The 19,312-nt window shown below is 42.0% G+C and overlaps 1 long non-coding RNA gene across 1 annotated transcript in view; it reads right to left on the bottom strand.

Annotated features, from left to right (window-relative positions):
• Window positions 1-18,000, bottom strand: part of LOC141258371 (uncharacterized) — an 87,497-nt gene extending 69,497 nt beyond the window's left edge. Inside the window, exons 1-2 of the long non-coding RNA XR_012318307.1 lie at window positions 17,873-18,000; window positions 15,110-15,169 (exon numbers count right to left, since the gene is read on the bottom strand). This is a non-coding gene — a long non-coding RNA (uncharacterized lncRNA). The remainder of the gene's footprint in view (window positions 1-15,109; window positions 15,170-17,872) is intronic.
• Window positions 18,001-19,312: the final 1,312 nt, after the last annotated feature.

The raw sequence follows: 19,312 nt of genomic DNA, 5'->3' as shown, positions 1-19,312 counted from the left end.
GAGTGCAGATAGACGGGGAGGCCTACAACTCCGCCTGGCCAGGGGAGATCCTGCTTGCTCACAGACTGACCAGGCCTCTACTGCTAACCAGTACTCCCGGGAGGGTCTGCTTTATAACACCAGTAAAGACCCTGCACTGCACCACAGGTCTCTGTGTTTCATCGCCGCACCAGCACCATTAGTACTGGGACGCTCACACCATCACTCCCATCATCCACACTAGCTGCCCTGAGGAAATACTTCTCCCGTGGGGAGTTATCCCATACTTGGCTGCGCTTACAACATCAGCCTCAGCGGTCTGCAGCGCAGCGGCGGTCCCCACTGACCGCAATCCACGGGTGGCGTAGTCGGACATTTGTTATTACACTAAGATTGCCACTGGTTTGACCACCCTGAGCCACGGACCGGGTCGCCGCCACACTGAGACTACCACCCCCAGCATCCCACCAGAGGCCCGGTTCCGGGTTCCCCACGCGGCCCAGGGGGCGCGTCATAACTCTCTGCTCAAACTCTGACAGAGCATGATCCTTAGCATGATCGGTCCGATTCTCTCGCATAAAAGAATTACAAGAGAATCGGACCGACCCCAGCCTTAAAGAGTACATCTCCCTAGCCTGAATTGTCTAATAGTGAGCAATAGAAAGGAGGTATTTAGGACTAAACTGTGTGCACAATTATTAGGTTAGTGCGTATTTATACCATAATTTTTATGCAGATTTTCCAATTTCAAGCTGTATAAACTTGAATAATTATTAGTTTGAAGCAGATCAAGTGATGTGTATTTGTGTAATGAGGGAGGATGAGACCTAAAGGTACAACGCCCATCATTTAGGTGTGCAGAATTATTAGGCAGATTATTTTTATCTGGCAAATTGGGCCCAAAAATCGTTTTTTGAAGGAACTCAGCAGGCAGGTTGTTACAAACATCTTGAAGAACTAACCACAGATCTTGATGATGTTGAGGGCAGGTCTTTGTGGGAGTGATATAATCAATTCCAGGACTTCTTGTTCTTCTTTACACTGAAGATAGTTCTTAATGACATCAAGGACACCAAGAAATGGGCAATGTTGAGGATTGTAGACTCAGTGCCTGGTCAAGGTAATTTAGTGCAGAAGATCAAACACACATCATGCTTATTTACCTTTTAAATTGGATGATGTCCAACAGTGCCATCAGCTCAGAATTTGGGCAACCAGTGGGATCCAGCTACACCCACCTACTGTTCATAGAAGTGTGGCCAGAAGTGGTCATCATGGAAAATTTGCAGCCAAAAAACATACTTTCAACATGGAAACAAGTGCAAGTGTCTCAACTATCCATGAAAACACAAGACCTGGGGTGCAGAAAAATGGCAGCTGGTGCTCTGGACTGATGAGTCAAAATTTGAAATATTTGGCTGTAATAGAAGTCAGTTTGTTAGCCAAGGGCTGGAGAAGGGTACAATAATGAGTGCTGCAAGCAGCAGTGAAGCATGGTGGAGCTTCCATGCAGAGTTGGTGCTGCATTTCAGAAAATGGAGATGGGAATTTAGCCAAGAATAAGGATGTCCTCGGTGTTAAGAAATACAGAAGAAATGCAGGCAGATACCTATCCATCATGTAATACCATCAGGGAGGCGTCTGATTGGCTCCAAATTTATTCTGTAGCAGGTTAACGACCCCAAACATACAGTCAATGTCGTTAAAAACTATCTTCCATGTAGAGAATAAGGCATCCAAGAAGTGATGATATGGCTCACACAGAGGCCTAATCTCAACATCAATGAGTCTGTTAGGGATTACAAAAGGATTTGTGCAAGTTTCCATTCACAGAAGATCTGTTAGTTCTCCAAGATTTTTGGAACAACCTCCCTGCCAAATTCCTTCAAAAACTGTGTACTAGAAGAATTGTTGCTGTTTTGAAGGCAAAGGGGGCCACACCAAATATTGATTTCATTAAAAATTTTCTTTTACTCAGTTTCTTTGCATTTTGCTAATTGATAAAAGTAAATGATTAACACTTCTATTTTTAAAGCATTCTTACTTTGCAGCATTTGTTCAACACCTGCCTAAAACGTTAGCTTTTTTTCCCATCTTTTCTGTTTGGCCCTGACCGCCATGAACACTTCTTCCACCCACGATTCGTATCTTCAGAGTTTTGCAACTTTGACACATTTGACTTCTAACATTCCAGCACTACACAAACACTGAGCAAAACTAATTACACCCAATTTGAATTCTATGGTTTCCTATATCAGTACATAATAAAATAGCTGGTACCTAGAAGGTCTTAAATTAGGTAAATACACACTCTGATGAACAACAGCACATGACAAATTACACCAAGTCAGTATTTATTCATTTACTTAACAAAACATAGACCAAAATGCAGAAACAATGTGTGAAAAATTAAGTACACCCCATGAATCAATAACTTGTGGAACCCTCTTGGCAGAAATAACTTGAGGTAATCGTTTATCGTATGACTTTTTCAGTCTCTCAAATCGTTCTGAAAGATTTTACCCACTCTTCTTTACAACATTGCTTAAGTTCATTAAGGTTTTGTGGACATTCATTTATTCACAAGTCTCTTAAGGTCCTATCACAGCATTTTAATTGGGTTTAGGTCTGGATTTTGACTAGGCCATTTCATTATATTGATTCTTTTCTTTTTCAGTCTGATGTAGATTTGCTGGAGTGCTAGGAATCATTGTCCCGTTCCATTACCTAGTTTCGGCCAAGCTTTAGATTTTGGATAGCCTCTTTTTTGACTCTAGAATACTTTGGGGTACACAGGAGTTTGCAGCCGACTCAAAGATTACAAGATGACCCAGTCCTTTGGATGCAATACAAGCCCAAATCATCAACACTCCACCACCGTGCTTGATATGAGGTGTTTGCTGATGTGCTATGTTTGGTTTTCACCAAACATGGCACTGGGGATTATACATAGTTTTTAAGGTTGAAGGAAGACTAAGTCCATCTAGTTCAACCCATAGCCTAACATATTGATCCAGAGAACTCGTCTATCCAAAAGGCTATTGCTCCAGGAGCCATTTGGCTTGCTCAAATGCAAATTTGCAATCATTTGCTGTGCTGCCATTTTCTTTTTGGACAGAAAAGGCTTTCTCATGGTAATTGTTCCAAACACGTTTTGAATCTTTTTCTAATTATACTGTCATGAACTTGAATATTTAACATGCTGAATCCTTTAGAGTCCGAATTGTAGCCCTAGGGATTTTTGCTAGGTTTCTCTGAGTATTGCAGAGTCTGACATTGGGTGAATTTGCTGGGACATCCACTCCTGGTAAGATTGTCAACTGTCTTTAATGTTTTCCACTTGTGAATAATCTTACACTCTGTAGAATGATAGACTACTGCTGCTATCCTCAGTTATGTGCCTGTTGCTGACCAAGCTGTGTTGTGATGCACCCTACATACTGTACTTAAAAAATATTAGTGTAATTGTAATCCCACTTGAGTGTCTTTTAACACGTAATAATGCCCTCTGAGTGCCCCCAAAAAGTTATAGTGCCCCTTCGATTCATGACAAAAAGAAAAAACACCAGAACGCTGATGTGGAAACCTGTATGAAAAGTTTTAGGAGAAACTCAAGAGGTTTCACACGTTTGCCAATTTTGATCAAATTAGGGAGTCAATCGATCGGAGACAAGAGAACACAACCAATTCTGTCTGTGACCCAGACTTGTCTGCCCTCAGGTGCCTGGTCACATGTTTTTATTACTAACCACACAGATAAGGAAAGTGGGAATGTCTCACATTACGCTACCTAAAAAGGAAGATAAGTTGGGAAAAACAAAGTCGTAAATTATGTATTCTGCTACATTCCTTAGGATCTGGCTATATCTAGTTTACTATACTTTCAGAACAAAGGAAGGCTTTAATACAATGACAGCTCTGTATTAGATATGCCTTATGTTATTTGCTTTTACGAATAACACTTATAAAGCTAATATTAAAATACAAAATTATAAAAGATATATGTGTATATATAATTGTCTAAATAATAATCAAAACAAAGTATAAACATTTACCATAACAACGGCAACATAACAATTGATAATGCCACCTGAGTGCCACCTTACCAAATAAATAATATCCCCGGAATGCAACCTTACTCTACTGAGATGGAGGTAATATGCGGCCTAAAGGGATGTTTGGCTTTTGTGCCCATGTCCTAAAACATCTCAAGTTGAATATCTTGTCTGTCACCTACCTATTACTTACAAACCTATATCACGTGGCCTTTTTTTCCAGCCAAGCCTTATAAAGTGTTTGTTGTGAGACGGTTGTTCATGATTAGAAAAACTTGATTTCTTTCTTCCATAAACAGTGTCACTTTCATCCATGGGTTGTCGGGTATTGCAGCTGAACCTCACTGAAGAGAGTGTGAATTAGCAGCAATAACACAGACAGGCTAAGGACATTATGGTGCTGTTTTTAATAGAAGGCAGTCATGTTTTTCTTATTCTGGATCTTCCAAAGTTCAATGAAAATGTTGTTTCTTTATGAAATACTGGTAGTGTTGAGCGAGTATGTTCTATTAACCCTTTCACCGAGTATGCTCGGGCCGAGCTCCGAGTATTTATAGCTGCTCAGTGATATGGTTGAATCGCTCCCGTGTGCATGATTTGCAACTGTTTGACAGCTTTATTACATGTGAGGAATGTCTGCTTCTTACACATTCCTCACATGTAATAAAGCTGTCAAACAGTCGCAAATCATGCACACTGGAGCGATTTAACCTTATCACCAAGCAGCTATAAATACTCGGACAGAACATACTCGCTCAACCCTAAATACTGGTAGTGTTTGGCTCTGAAGCTTCCACACTGGCCAGTTTTACGGACTGTAATTTGAGATTAGTACAATAGAAGCAATGTAATTGTATATTTATGTAATTGGAAAATGCTGTTCAAAGGTTAAGATAAGGTTTTTCCCTAATAAATAAACATGGCTGCAGGTCAGTGTGATCATGTTATAGGGCAATGTTCAGGTCCTCTAAGCAAAGGGAGTTTAACGTTAGTAACAAACACAAAAGATATTCTGAAATCATTCATGTAGCAGATTATGGAGGGTCCCACTCGCCTTGTGCAGCATTTAATCCCTTTATATACGGGTCACTTATTCGTCCTAGCAGTGGCTAAAATGCTGCACCTGACATAGACAGTAGACTTCCTCTCATAAAGGACATATTCTAGCCTAATCTGCATTAGCAGCAGGCTAGAACTCATGCCATACTCTATATATCCCTTTGAACATATGCACAAGACGTCTTTTCCAGCTGACAAACCCATCAATTTTTTTTCACAAGGAAGATAGTTTAGGAAAAGCTAGAGTTTTTTTCTTGATGCATATTTTTTAGCGTCTTTTCGTAGTTTTCTAAGCGTTTTTCTGATATTTTTAAGCATTAATGGGCAGCAGCAATTTCTTTACTAAAATCATTATTGATGTCTTTCCTCCTAAGCATTGTGTTATCGCACACTTGAGCTCCAGACCAGCAAACTGTACAAACTTCTGCTTTCATGGGGTGGTGGCCATAAGATCTGATGAACAATTTTTCAAGGGAATTTGATAAGCGCCTGCCTGCAACTTGCCCTCTGAAACACTTTGGAAGCAGTAAGCGTATAGTTATCTTTTCATATACTACTACTGCATTTTGGTCTAGTTTTTGCTAAATTAATATTGACATGGAGTTGTTGAAGATCTGAGTTGTTTTTTCCTAATTTCAAGGGATCAAATGTTTATTATGTCCAGATATGTAGAATTCATAGAGGGTACACTTATTTATTCTTATGATTGCGCATGTAAATCATAGCCAAGGTTAGGGTAAAAAAATGTGACAGAACTTGGGACTCAGCAATTACCTGAAAATTGTGTGTGAGAATGGAGAGGTCTGTCATTTTTATCATAGGTATGTCAAGGTAAAATATATATATTATAGAAAATCAATTAGTTTCTTTTAATAGATTACCTAATCAATGTGAATTAATATAGAGATGATGGAATAATTTATGTGTATGTATGTAAGCAAATGTGTATATGCACATGGATTATGTTAATCGTTAATGAATATATAACTAACAGTTTTTATTCTTATTGTAGACATGAACAACTGAATGACGTATGCATGTGCATGGCTGATAACAGAAAGATTCATGTCGAATTGGCAAAGATGGCGCTGAGAGACGAACTCACCCATCCCATCAGAATTCCTAAGGCATTACTGAGGCCAAGAGATACATGGATGAGCAAATTGCAGTATGCCGAGTTATCAGAAAAAGCAATGAATTTTACTAATCCCACCTAGAAGTAGAATACTATATCACCCCATGTCTACGTAATAAAGTATGCCATTTTGCGTGGTTCAGTCTCTGAGTGAAGTTTTTCAACCAGATTAGCAAATTTGGTTAATTAGCTTCTCTGCATGCACTCGGACATCTTTAATTTGGAGGAGAGCAGTTACCTGGTGTATCTTAAATTGGTGAAACCTCCACAAATGGTGCCATGACTCGGATCACATTCGAGGGGACTCGAGGTCTTGGGGTGCCCATCACCGGACCACCTACGGATGAGCCGGGACTGCTCAAAACGAGAGCCTGATCAACTCTCATCACTGAATACGGTAAGTCTGCAGATTTAATGAATCCGTAGTGCTTATTCGTATTTCGAGTGGTCTCTGGTGAGTTTGTGGTGTCTAGATTGGCCCTTAGGGACAGCCCCGTGCGACTGGGCGGGTCCCCGCTGTGTGATTCCAAGAACTCTGGTGTGTAGTCGCTCCTGACTAACTGCTGCTCTGTGGTTCTCTGTGGTGCTCTGAGGTGTTTCATCCAATTAGAACGATCTTTATACACTTGAGAATTTAGGAAAATTTATTTGTGTATAACGTGGGCACGTGGGAAGTGACGTTGCTGATAAGTCGTGTATTAACACGCCATTAGGGCGCGGGCATGCGGGGCCAACCAATCCTCTATTAAGTCGTGTATTAAGTTGTGGGACACGCGGGGAGTGAAGTTGCTGATAAGTCGTGTATTAAGACGCCATTAGGGCGTGGGCATGCGGGGTCAACCAATCCCCTATTAAGACGTGGAATACGCGGGGAGCCAACTGCATCGAAAAGCCGTATATTAAGACGTCACTAGGATGCGGGTGCGTGGGGTGTTCAGTGCTTCATTAAGTCGTAAAAGAATCAATTGAGTGCTTGGTACGGAGTGTAGGGACCTGTTACAATTCTACTTGTGTATCAGCTGCCTGGTCTGATCATAAGTCAAAGGGGACGGAACGCCTGGAGCCAAAATCATGAAAAAACTAAAGACATTGTCGCTCGATCAGGAGCGACAGGACCCCAAAGATATAGTTACTAGAAGAGAAGGAAGGAAATATGTAGAGAAAACCAAAAAAGTAATGTCATTGTGTGGGTTGTACCGGGGGGGGGGGGTAGATTACAGTATGAGATGTTGAATGCAGCAATTTGTGAAAACAAGAGAAAACTGGAAGATAATGGGTTGTTGCAAAGTGCATACATGTGGAAAAAGGTTGCGCTGAGTTTATCGAAAGAAGGGTTTGTGGAGATTGAGGATAGGGATAACAAAGGAAACATAACTGGTTATTTCTATGTTAGAGAGATGCCTCCTGCACCGCCCTATAATGGCGGCGCAATGAATTGTTGGGTGTGTTCTAATTGTGGCCAGCAAAATCCATTGACAGCAGATTATTGTGTTGCATGTCACGCGCCCCGTCCAGGAGGCCCACCCCTCGCTACTACCCAAGCCACTACTAGTGCCCCATCCTCACCCGTTATACCTATGTCCGCCCAAAGTTCCAACCCTTCCCAGTGGCACGCACCCTTCCTGTAGTGTGCTTCCTTCCGGTGGCGGCCATCGTGGCGCACCCGGAATACAGGCCGCAATACACACTACACCCGGAATGTGTATGATGAAGATCATCATGATCAGTGTGTGACACAACTTAGAGCTACAATCAACAATATTCTGAACTATGCTGGAACAAGGAACCTTACTTCTATTGCTCTTCCTGCTATAAGTTCATGAATGTATGGATTTCCTATGCAAGCCAGTGCCCAAGCAATAGTCTAAGCTATACCGGAGTATAGAGGATTAACTATGTTGGAGGAGATAAGACTAATCAGCAATGACTATCAGGCTGTGTGCCCACTATGCGTTTTTCAAGCATTTTTGCCGGGAATTTCCGCAGCGAAAACGCTTAAAAAACACTAAGTAATATGTGCCCCATGGTCCCCAATGATAATCCGCATGTGCTGTGCACATGCTGCGGAAATTTCCGCTCCGGATTATTATTGCGGAAAAATACGCAGCATGTTCATTAATTTTGCGGACACGCAACGTAATTGCCGCCATTGACTTGCATTGAAAAGCTTGATATCCACATCACTACATGTGCACACTTGGGTATGAAGCGATTCAATGTGCGGATGGTACCCAGGCCTGGAGAAGAGGAGACTCTCATCCAGACCTGGGTACCATGGTACCTGTAAAAAAAAAAAAGAATTTAAAATAAAAAATAAAGTTTATACTCACCTTCCGATGTCCCCTCCTCAGCGATGCGTGCGGTGTGTTGGGCGGCTCGCGGTGGTGTGAGGACCTGACATGATGTCATTGAGTCATGTGACAGGTCACGCGACCACTGACGTCGGCGGTTGCGTGACCTGTCACATGACTCAATAACGTCATCGCAGGTTCTTCACACCACCGCGAGACACCAAGGAGACCGGACGCATCGGAGAAGGAGACCGCGGGCCATCGGAAGGTAAGTATAATCTTTATTTTTCACCATTCTTATTCTTTTTTTTTTAACTATTACTTGGTCACACTATATAAATCCATGCCGGTTGCATGGATTTATATAGTGTGACCAAGTTGTCAAGCACTTTTCCAAGTGATGCTAAAATCGCTTGGAAAAGCGCTTGATAACCCGCATGCAGAAATGCATGTGAAGAACGCTTGACAAACGCTTCTACCTGGTAGGAAAAACGCATGTAAAATCCACATGCGTTTTTCTTGCCAGGGAGAAGCGAAAAAAATATGCAGCATTTCTGCATCGTGGGCACATAGCCTCATAAATCTCAAATTCTCACCCGAGCTGTGGAAAGTGCCACAGCTAAATCAGACCCACTCAGCCGCCAAATGACCTCAGAAGATAGCACAAATGAACTATTTGTTTAGATAAACAAGCCCACCTCCTGATGCTATGTTGCCAGTATCTCCCTCAACATCTTATCAGTCAGAATCTCCAGTGCCAGATCACCATAATAGATATGTGGCATTCACACCCTCACAAGTTTATAGAGTAATTAGTCAACTACCTGACTCAGACAGACATCTTATGGCGTTCTACAGAAAAATCAGACAAATTCAACAAACTTATTCAGCCACTTGGAAAGATCTTCATGAAATCAGTAGCATTAAAGCGTGAGATGCCTTTTGGCCAATAATTCAAGTAGCTCTGAATGACAGCCAAGTGACAGACAAGGAGACTTACCAATCAGGAGGAGCTTTTTGTCAACAACTTCAGCAATGGGCCAAGGAGCGGCTCACAGACTCATCTACCAGTGTATTGGACTGTACTCAAGAATCAGGAGAATGTCGAAAAATTTTACACCAGAATCTATACGCTGTTCAAGGATCAAGGGTTCGATGAAGGTCAGAGGATCCAACAGAATCTGCTAGTCACTTCATTTGTTAGGGGACTCAGATAGGAAATCTCAGAGAAGCTTACAGACTCCAGGCCAGAATACATGGACATGTCCTCGCAGAAGGTACTCCTTATTGCTAAAGCTATAGAGAAACAATTGCATGCTGTACCAAGGCCTGCTCCAGAGCCTGCTCCAGCACCTGCTCAAGAGACTTACCCTATGAATCACTTATTTCTGATGATTTCCTTTCATGTGTGGGAGTGGATGGAATACCACACTCATCCCAACTAACATTTCCATTGCCTATTGGGAAAGAACAGAAGCTGTTGGCCAGATTGCTCGTTTCAGACACCTGCCCGCTTAATTTGTTGGGAGCAGATCTACTCCAGAAGTTAAATGCTCAGATATCATATGATGAGAATGGAATGCATCTAGGTGTCTCTACTCCGTTATCATTAGAGGAACAAACAAAGGTACATGCCCTCCCATTGTGTGTCATCCAATTTGCAATAACCGCCATACCACAGCATTATCTTGACTGCATACCACCTGAACTCTGGTCTTGAGGTCCTGATGATATAGGCCGGCTGCCTGTCCCGCCAGTCCAAGGTTTCCTGAAAGAAGGTGTACGGATTCCCAGACTCCCACAGTACCCACTGAAAGCAGCCCAAGAAGCGTCATTAGATGCCCAGATCCAAGAATTACTCAAGAAAGGAGCATTAATTCCCTTTGTTTCTCCTGCTAATACTCCATTGTTTCCAGTGAAGAAGAAAACTGCAAGAGGAGAACCGGATAAATTTAGGATGGTGCAAGATCTAAGAGCTGTGAATGCAGTTACAATCCTGGAGACCCCAGTGGTGCAAAATCCACATACATTACTCAGTGAAATTCCCCCTGAGGCAACGCATTTCACAGTAATCGACTTGGCAAACGCCTTCTTCAGTGTGCCTCTGCATCCCGACTGTCAGTATCTTTTTGCTTTTACACACAAAGGAGTACAGTACACCTGGAGCGTTATGCCTCAAGGAGCTCAGAACTCCCCTCCTCACTTCACACTGGCCATAACTACCTATCTCCAACCCTGGAAGAGTGAGAACCCTGAAGTCACATTGATACAATATGTCGATGATCTACTCCTCTGTTGTCCCGATGACCAAACTTGCCACAGGTTCAGCTATTCTTTGCTCCAATTTCAAGCCACCATCAGATGCAAAGTTACTCTGCGAAAGCTACAATGGTGTTGTACCAAAGTTGTGTTTTTGGGTCATTGCTTATCCCAAGGTACCAAGCATCTCACTGAAGAGCGGAAAACTGCCATGCGTGATATCCCGTATCGGAGAACTGTCAAACAACTCCAAGCTTTCCTGGGAATGGTCACATACTCCAGGCAGTGGATCCCTAACGCGTCAGCTCTCATGCAATCTCTATATGATCGGGTCCACTCTTCTGAGCTTGACCTGCACTTTGACCAAGAAGCTGAAGATGCAATGGACCAGTTGAAAGAACTCATCATTTCAGCCCCTGCACTGGGGATTCCCAACTATGAATTTCCATTCTTTCTATTTGTCTCTGAAGCGTGTGGCCATGCCTCAGGAGTTCTGGCACAAAAACATGGAGGCCACATGAGACCCATCGGATATTATTCCAGTAAATTGGATCCAGTGGTGCAAACAGCTCCAACATGCTCAAAGCAGTGCTGGCAGCTACAGAACTCCTCCACAGAACAGCAGATGTTGCACTTGGCCATCCTACAACTATACTGGCCCCTCATGATTTGAAAGCTATCCTTGCACATACCCAGCACAACCATCTATCTATGCAACGTCGTGTCAGAATCCAATGTGAGCTCCTTTTACCAGAAAATATAGCTCTTCGGCGATGTACTGTCTTGAATCCCTCCACTCTGCTTCCTCTGTCAAGGGGGGACTGCTCTGAAGACTTAGGGGGGTCCTCAGAAGACCATGAATACCCTGATTCAAGTGACCATGATTGCCTTGAGGTCATGAAGGCAGAAACCTCTCACCTACCTACTGTCTCTGAGCAGCCACTGCCAGAAGCGGATCTGATACTGTATACTGACGTGTCCAGATATGCAGATGAATATGGAACGTACCATACCGGATATGCGGTGGTGTCCCCACCAACGGTTGTTTCTGCTGGACCACTGCCATCTTATATGTCAGCTCAAGAGGCCGAACTGTATGCTCTGACTGAAGCCTGCAAGTGCGCAGAGAGTCGAGTGGCCAATATCTACACAGACTTGAGGTACGGATTCGGGATTGCCCACGACTTTGACCTGATATGGGTTCTGAGGGGCTACAAGACAGCCAGTGGAGCTCCAATCCGGAATGCAGCTGCAGTGAGAAGTCTGCTAGAAGCTCTGAAGTTACCTAGGCAAGTGGCTGTGATCAAAATTAAGGTTCATGGGAAACTGAATTTGGAGGAAGCCAATGGGAATCATCTGGCTGACATTACAGCAAAAGCAGCAGCTATGGAATCAATATTTCCAGAGGAAGCAGAGGTGTCGGGGGGTACGGAGGTGTTTGTGCTCACCAGAAGTCAGAGACAATGAGGGGATGAGGAAGAAACAAGAATGAGAAGTTTGGGGTTGGAAGAAGAAGAGGAGGAAGATGAAGAGGAGCAAAGACTAGAAGTGAATCTGGCACACAGGACTTTAGTGGACCAGCAGAATGCGGTAACAGAAGAAGAAAAACAAGGATGGATCGGAAGGGGAGGAACGTTTTGTAATGACGGAATCTGGAGAGTGGGAAGAAGAATATATCTGCCAAGAGCACTGTATCCTGCAGTGGTTCAGTGGGCTCATGGAAAGGTACATAGAGGGAAGAATCAGATGATTTCAGCTATCAATAAACTCTATATTGCACCCAAGATCTCAGCTCTTCCTACAAACAATACTAGGTGCTGTGAGATTTGTAACACTTGTAATCCCGGAAGAACAGAACATGTGCCAAAGAAGAAACTAGCTAAGTCACAGTATATTTCTATAGAATCCAAATTGATCATATGCAATTACCCAAGAGTGGAAGATATGAATATGTTCTGGTAGTAGTGGATATGTTTTCCGGCTGGACAGAAGCATACCCAGTAGCCAACATGACCACTAGAACTACAGTGAAAAGGCTTCTGGCAGAACTTATCTGCAGATTCAGGATTCCAGAAGTGATTGAAAGTGATCAAGGACCCGCCTTCACTGCAGAAGTTACCAAATCAATCTGGGAGATGATTGGGGCGGATTTTGGCCTGCATACTCCTCATCATCCTCAAAGTAGCAGCAAAGTTGAAAGGATGAATGGCACTTTGAAAAACAAAATTCTTAAAGTCAGTAAAAAATTGTCACTTCCATGGCCGGAGGTGCTGCCTATTGCCCTATACTCAGTCCGAAATACCCCGACACAACACACAGGACTCACTCCATCTGAGATCTTGTTTGGGGGGCCACCTAGAATGGGTCGATATTACCCACAACAGCTTAGTTCAAGGAATGATTAGCAAGTCCGACAACAAAATTCACAAGTTAAGAGTTAAAATTAACACATGCTACAGTGTACTCTTCTATTCCAGACTCAGATTTTGAATCAGGTACTCACAGCATCCAGCGTGGAGATTTTGTCTGGATAAAGAATCACGTGCGAGGCACACTGGATGCCAGATTTGAAGGGTCCTACCAAGTGCTGCTTACATCACCTACGGCTGTGAAGGTCGAAGGCCGAACATCATGGGTTCACGCATCCCATTGCAAGAAGGTGGTCTCAGACCCACAACCCTGATGTTTCTTTATCTGATGACAGTAGCTGGGGGGGAAGCCTTTGTTATGGAAACACGTGCATTCCAAGCAATTATTACTAAAGAGAATGATATTCCAGTTTTCTGGTACATACAGGGCCAAGAGAGAAGTTAACCCCAAAGGCAGTTTTGACCCACATATATATATTGATGTTCTTGGAGTGCTTAGGGGGGTGCCAGACGAATTCAAGGCCCGAGACCAAGTGAAGGCGGGATTTGAGTCCATAATACCCATAATAACCGTCAACAAGAACGTAGATTGGATAAATTACATATATTATAACCAACAAAGATTTGTCAATTACACCAAAGATGCCCTACAAGGAATAGCTGACCAACTAGCACCCACATCTACCATGGCCTTACAAAACAGAATAACTCTGGATATGTTACTTGCAGAAAAAGGAGGAGTATGCAAAATGATAGGTGAGCATTGTTGTACTTATATCCCAGACAATACCAGCCCCACAGGGAAAGTTACTAAGGCTCTCAAAAAATTGACAGATTTAAGTGAAGAACTAGAATGGAATTCAGGTGTGACCGATCCCTGGGATAAATATTTTTCTTGGATGAGAGATTGGAAGAGTTGGTTAATCCAAGGGGGAATTATTTTACTAAGTGTGATAATTCTAATTAGTGTATTGCTGATCTGTGTGATTCCCTGTGTCAAGAGGTTAATTGCCAAAACAGTAGATGCAGCAGTACCTGTCAGCGTCTTGTCCGAAGAATCTAATGAAGAGGCCTATGAACAAACAGTTCCCCTTAGAACAAAGGTGTTGTACCAGAGAGATTACCGGAAGTAAATGAGTTTGTAAAGTTAATATCGATATTTCTGTGTTAGGGGTGGCCCGCGATTACCCAGTCACTAGATCTTTTAGGGTCTCCATCCCTTTCCTGTAGGTCTTCGTTTGAGTTAGATTTAGGAACGTTGGTGGGTCCGTCTAAAAGGGACGTGGCGCCCGTCACATCGTAGGGTTCCAGAATAGTCTTAACATAGGGTCAATTCCTTCTCCCCCTCTGATTTTTAGCATATGGATATTAAAAGCAAATAATTGATTTTAGGGGGTTCTGTCAAGGTAAAATATATATATTATAGAAAATCAATTAGTTTCTGTTAATAGATTACCTAATCAGTGTGAATTAATATAGAGATGATGGAATAATCTATGTGTATGTATGTATGCAAATGTGTATATGCACATGGATTATGTTAATCGTTAATGAATATATAACTAACAGTTTCTATTCTTATTGTAGACATGAACAACAAAATGATTTCCTGAGAATGATGTATGCATGTGCATGACTGATAACAGAGAGATTCATGTCGAGTTGGCAAAGATGGCGCTGAGAGACGAACTCACCCCTCCCATCAGAATTCCTAAGGCGTTACTGAGGCCAAGAGATACATGGATGAGCAAATTGCAGTGTGCCGAGTTATCAGAAAAAGCAATGAATTTTACTAATCCCACTTAGAAGTAGAATACTATATAACCCCATATCTACGTAATAAAGTATGCCATTTTGGGTGGTTCAGTCTCTGAGTCAAGTTTTTCAACCAGATTAGCAAATTTGGTTAATTAGCTTCTCAGCATGCACTCGGACATCTTTAATTTGGAGGAGAGCAGTTACCTGGTGTATCTTAAATTGGTGAAACCTCTACAGGTACACTTCAATTGTGAGAGACAGAATCTAAAAATAAAAAAATAAAAAAATCACATTGCATGATTTTTACTAAATTAATTTGCATTTTATTGCATGAAATAAGTATTTTATACAATAGAAAAACCTTTGTTTGCAATTACAGATATCAGACATTTCCTGTAGTTCTTGACCAAGTTTGCACACACTGCAGCTGGGATTTTAGCCCACTTCTCCATACAGATCTTCTCCAGATCTTTCAGGTTTCAGGGCTGTCGCTGGGCAGCATTGAGTTTCAGCTCCCTCCAAAGATTTTCTCTTGGCTTTTTTATTTTATCAGGCCCAAACATTTAGATCAAGAAGGAGTTGTCCTACTAGTGGACAACCCCTTTAAAGGGGACCTGTCACAAGGTCAAAAGTGTTCATTTGTGTTTATTATATTTTCACTGTTCCCCTGAGTATTCTTTTTTTGTTTTAATCCATCCTACGGTTCCAGAGATATGGGCCTTCTTATTTAGTGATTATTTATTATGGTCTTTAACAAAGGGGCTCACAGGGTAATAATGCAGAGCAGCCTAAAGACACGCCATCAAAGAATCCTGTGAGCAACATCCCCTTGTAAAGACCATAAAAGTTAGCATTAAATAAAATGGCCCATATCTTTAGAGAATTTATTAATCCCACCTCCCAAAAAAACCCAATGGAATACTCAGGGCAGCGGGGATAAAATAAGCGCAAAAACTGAACACTTTTGACCTGGTGACAAGTCCTCTTTAAAAATTGAGAATTTCTCCTTTGCGTTGGATAGTGTGAAATCTGCAGCAAATCTGTCACCTAGGTCTCATTAAGATATCCTTGAATCACGTATGTATTATATTCGTGTTTTTCACAGATAGAACACATACTCATTATCATTCATGGAGTTGTTCACATTTTTGAATTTTTTTGTGAAATGTGTGTCTCGAAAAAAACAATCACGGAGCGATGTCCACTAGATTTTTATTGAAAACTTAAACAATTAACAAACAGGGTACATTATATAATCATATTACAGATATTACACTAAGTGGGGTACAGAGGGAAGGACTAACATTACAGACAAGTAAGTGGAAAGGGTAAGGGAAAGGGGAGAGGAACTCGAGGGGGAAATTATTTGAGTCTAAATCCAGTAGGGTAAGTTAGGATGAATGTGGGGAGTCAGGAGCATGTGGCCGAAGAGATGGTGTGTCGAAGGGAGTGTGATTGGCGTATTCCGCCCAGGGAAGCCAAACATTCTCGAATTTATGGTCTTTATCTATGGGTATGGCTGACAATATTTCATTAATCAGATACCAGGAAAGGAGTCTCTTGACTTCAGATAAATCTAAGCCTGATTTTTTCCAGGTCAATGCTATAGTTTGCTTGGCTATAAGAAATATGAATGAAATAAGTACTTAGGTGTGTTTGGGAATATTAGGGATACGTTTGTTAAGTAGGACTTCCCAATGTTTTTTTAAGGTTAATATTTGTGACTGAGAGAACAAGGTAGTAAACCCTGATCTAAAATCTACGCACTGTAGGACATAGCCACCAAATATGATACATATCCCCGGTGGAATTGCAACCCCTAAAACAATTGGGAGAAAGGTAGGAACTGCCTTGGCTACTCTAGCTTGGGTTACATACCGTCTAGTTAACACCTTATAATTTGTCTCCAGCATTAAGGTGTTTAGTATTCCACCGGTTGAAGAGGACCAAATCTGGGACCATTCCGAGTCTGTTAAGGTAGTGCTGATATCAGACTCCCAACGAGAGGTATAAATTAGATTATGCCTATTTGAGGTGTAATTAATATGTGAGTAACGGAGTGAGGTAATGACAGAGGCATGTGGATTTTGGCGGCACCTTTGTTCGAAAGGAGTGAGTGTGCAAGGAGGGATGGAATTTCTCAGACGTGTGATAATAAAATTCTTCAGTTGTAAGTAGTGAAAACTTTCTTTAGGTAGAAATTTATATTTTTTTGGGAGGACTGGGAAAGGAATGATCCCGTTAACATTAAATAAATGGTGCATTTTTGTGATTCCTGCTGAGACCCATAAGCGGAAGTTAAAAAGAGACTTCTATCCTGGGGGGAATTGTGGGTTGTTCCATAACGGAGCAAGAGGCATGAAAGGGGAGATTAGGTTCGAGGAATATTTCAGGGAGTCCCATAATTTGAGTGAATGTGACAGGATAGGGTTTGTAATGTGTTTGCGATGTGCCGGGAAGATCCATAGTAATGCATCAAGGGTCACTGGGTGGCACTCAGGGGCTTCAAGGAAAGCCACAATGGGGGATACGAGTAGGCATGGTATAGACTTAATTGGGCCAGCTGAGCTGCTTGGTAATACTTAGAAAAGCCCCCCTTTAAGCGGTGTCAGTAAAGAGTTGCTCTATTTACCCTGGGAAGACCACCTTTCAAAACAAAAAAGTGTTAACTAAGCGTTCTGCTGTTTTAAGGTAATGTGAAGGAACGGAGATAGGTAATACTCAAAATAAATAAAGTATTCTAGGGAGAAACGTCATCTTAAGCACTCGTATACAGCCCAACCAAGAGAGATGCAACTTCTCCCAGGTGTGGAGTTGCAAATGGAGTTTGCACAGTATTTTGGATAATTGGCTGAAAAAAAGGGACTCAGCAGTTAAATTAACTCCCAGTAGATGTTGATTTTCTGCACCCATTAAGTAAACTAGGTTACTTCATTTTTTCAAATATAAGTAGCATAAAAAACTTACCAAAAACTCATTGTGGGAATGTAGCCTAAGAAAGGGGGATATGTTGAGCTATTTTGTAGCAAAGGACCCCTATGCCTGTTCTTGCATGGAGGGCCTCTCCTGTCAGTCGTCCCCTGATCTGGACTGTATTTGATGTACATAACAATGCTGTCAATTAGATCACATTTACTCAGTATGTAAATGGTCATTGCCAAAGAATATTACATTACATGTAAACTGATTGCATCAAAGCAAAATATCTCTGTATGTAAACTACTAGTTCTGCCGAATCAGACCATCCAATGGTGAGTGAAGTGTGATTTTGCATTATCATCATGGCCTCTCATGTGCTTCAGTAAGTGACAGAGGTAAAATGATCTCTTATAGCAGCTGGCCCTGCCACTCACCCGTCTTGTTCTGAGTGTCGCAGACTCAGCGGGCATCAGAGAAACCAGCACAGATGCGCTTTGTCTGCTATGTCCTCTGTCCAGATATCTCACTTTATGCATTAGCATTCAGACCACAAGTCTATAGCTTGCTTATTCCACCAGGGAAATTATCGCTAGGACCAGCTAATCGTAATCTGGTATGTTTGTGGAGGTCTTCATATAGCTACTAAACAACTACATAATAAATCAATTATTTAGTGCAGTGTTACAATTGTTTCACCATTTAAAACAGAAACAATAAACCACGTGTCTTATTAATAATTCATTGTCCTTTCTGAGCGATCAGTACATTTACAAGTGACCATTAAATCTCACTGCTAATTACTAATATATGTCTTCTAATTGTGGAAATATTGTTTACAGTAAGGATGTCAAACTCGAACACACAGGGCCAAAATTAAAAACTTGGACAAAGTCGCAGGACAGCCAGTGAATAATGGGCCCTATAAAGTCCTTTATACAGAATAATGGGCCCACATAATCCTCCATACAGAATAATAGGCCCCACATAGTCCACCATACATAAAAACTGGCCCCACATAGTCCTCCATATAGAATAACTGGCCCCACATAGTCTTCCATACAGTATAATGGCCCCCACATAGTCCTCCATACAGTATAATGGCCCCACATAGTCCTCCATACAGAATAATTGGCCCCACATAGTCCTCCATACAGAATAATTGGCCCCACATAGTCCTCCATACAGTATTATGGGCCCCACATAGTCCTCCATACAGTATTATGGGCCCCACATAGTCCTCCATACAGAATAATAGGCCCCACACAGCCCTCCATACAGAATAATTGGACCCACATAGGCCTCCATACAGAATAATGGTCCCCACATAGTCCTCCATACAGTATCATGGGCCCCACATAGTCCTCCATACAGAATAATGGGCCCCACATAGTCCTCCATACAGAATAATTGGCCCCACATAGTCCTCCATACAGAATAAAGGCCCCACATAATCCTCCATACAGAATAATGGCCCCACATAGTCCTCCA

The sequence above is a fragment of the Phyllobates terribilis genome, unplaced genomic scaffold, assembly GCF_046119375.1.
Source record: "Phyllobates terribilis strain yellow unplaced genomic scaffold, ASM4611937v1 Scaffold_3__8_contigs__length_932513732, whole genome shotgun sequence".
NCBI lineage: Eukaryota > Metazoa > Chordata > Amphibia > Anura > Dendrobatidae > Phyllobates > Phyllobates terribilis.
Note: the sequence above shows the minus strand (reverse complement) of the source record. Positions and strands in the feature narration are given on the sequence as shown.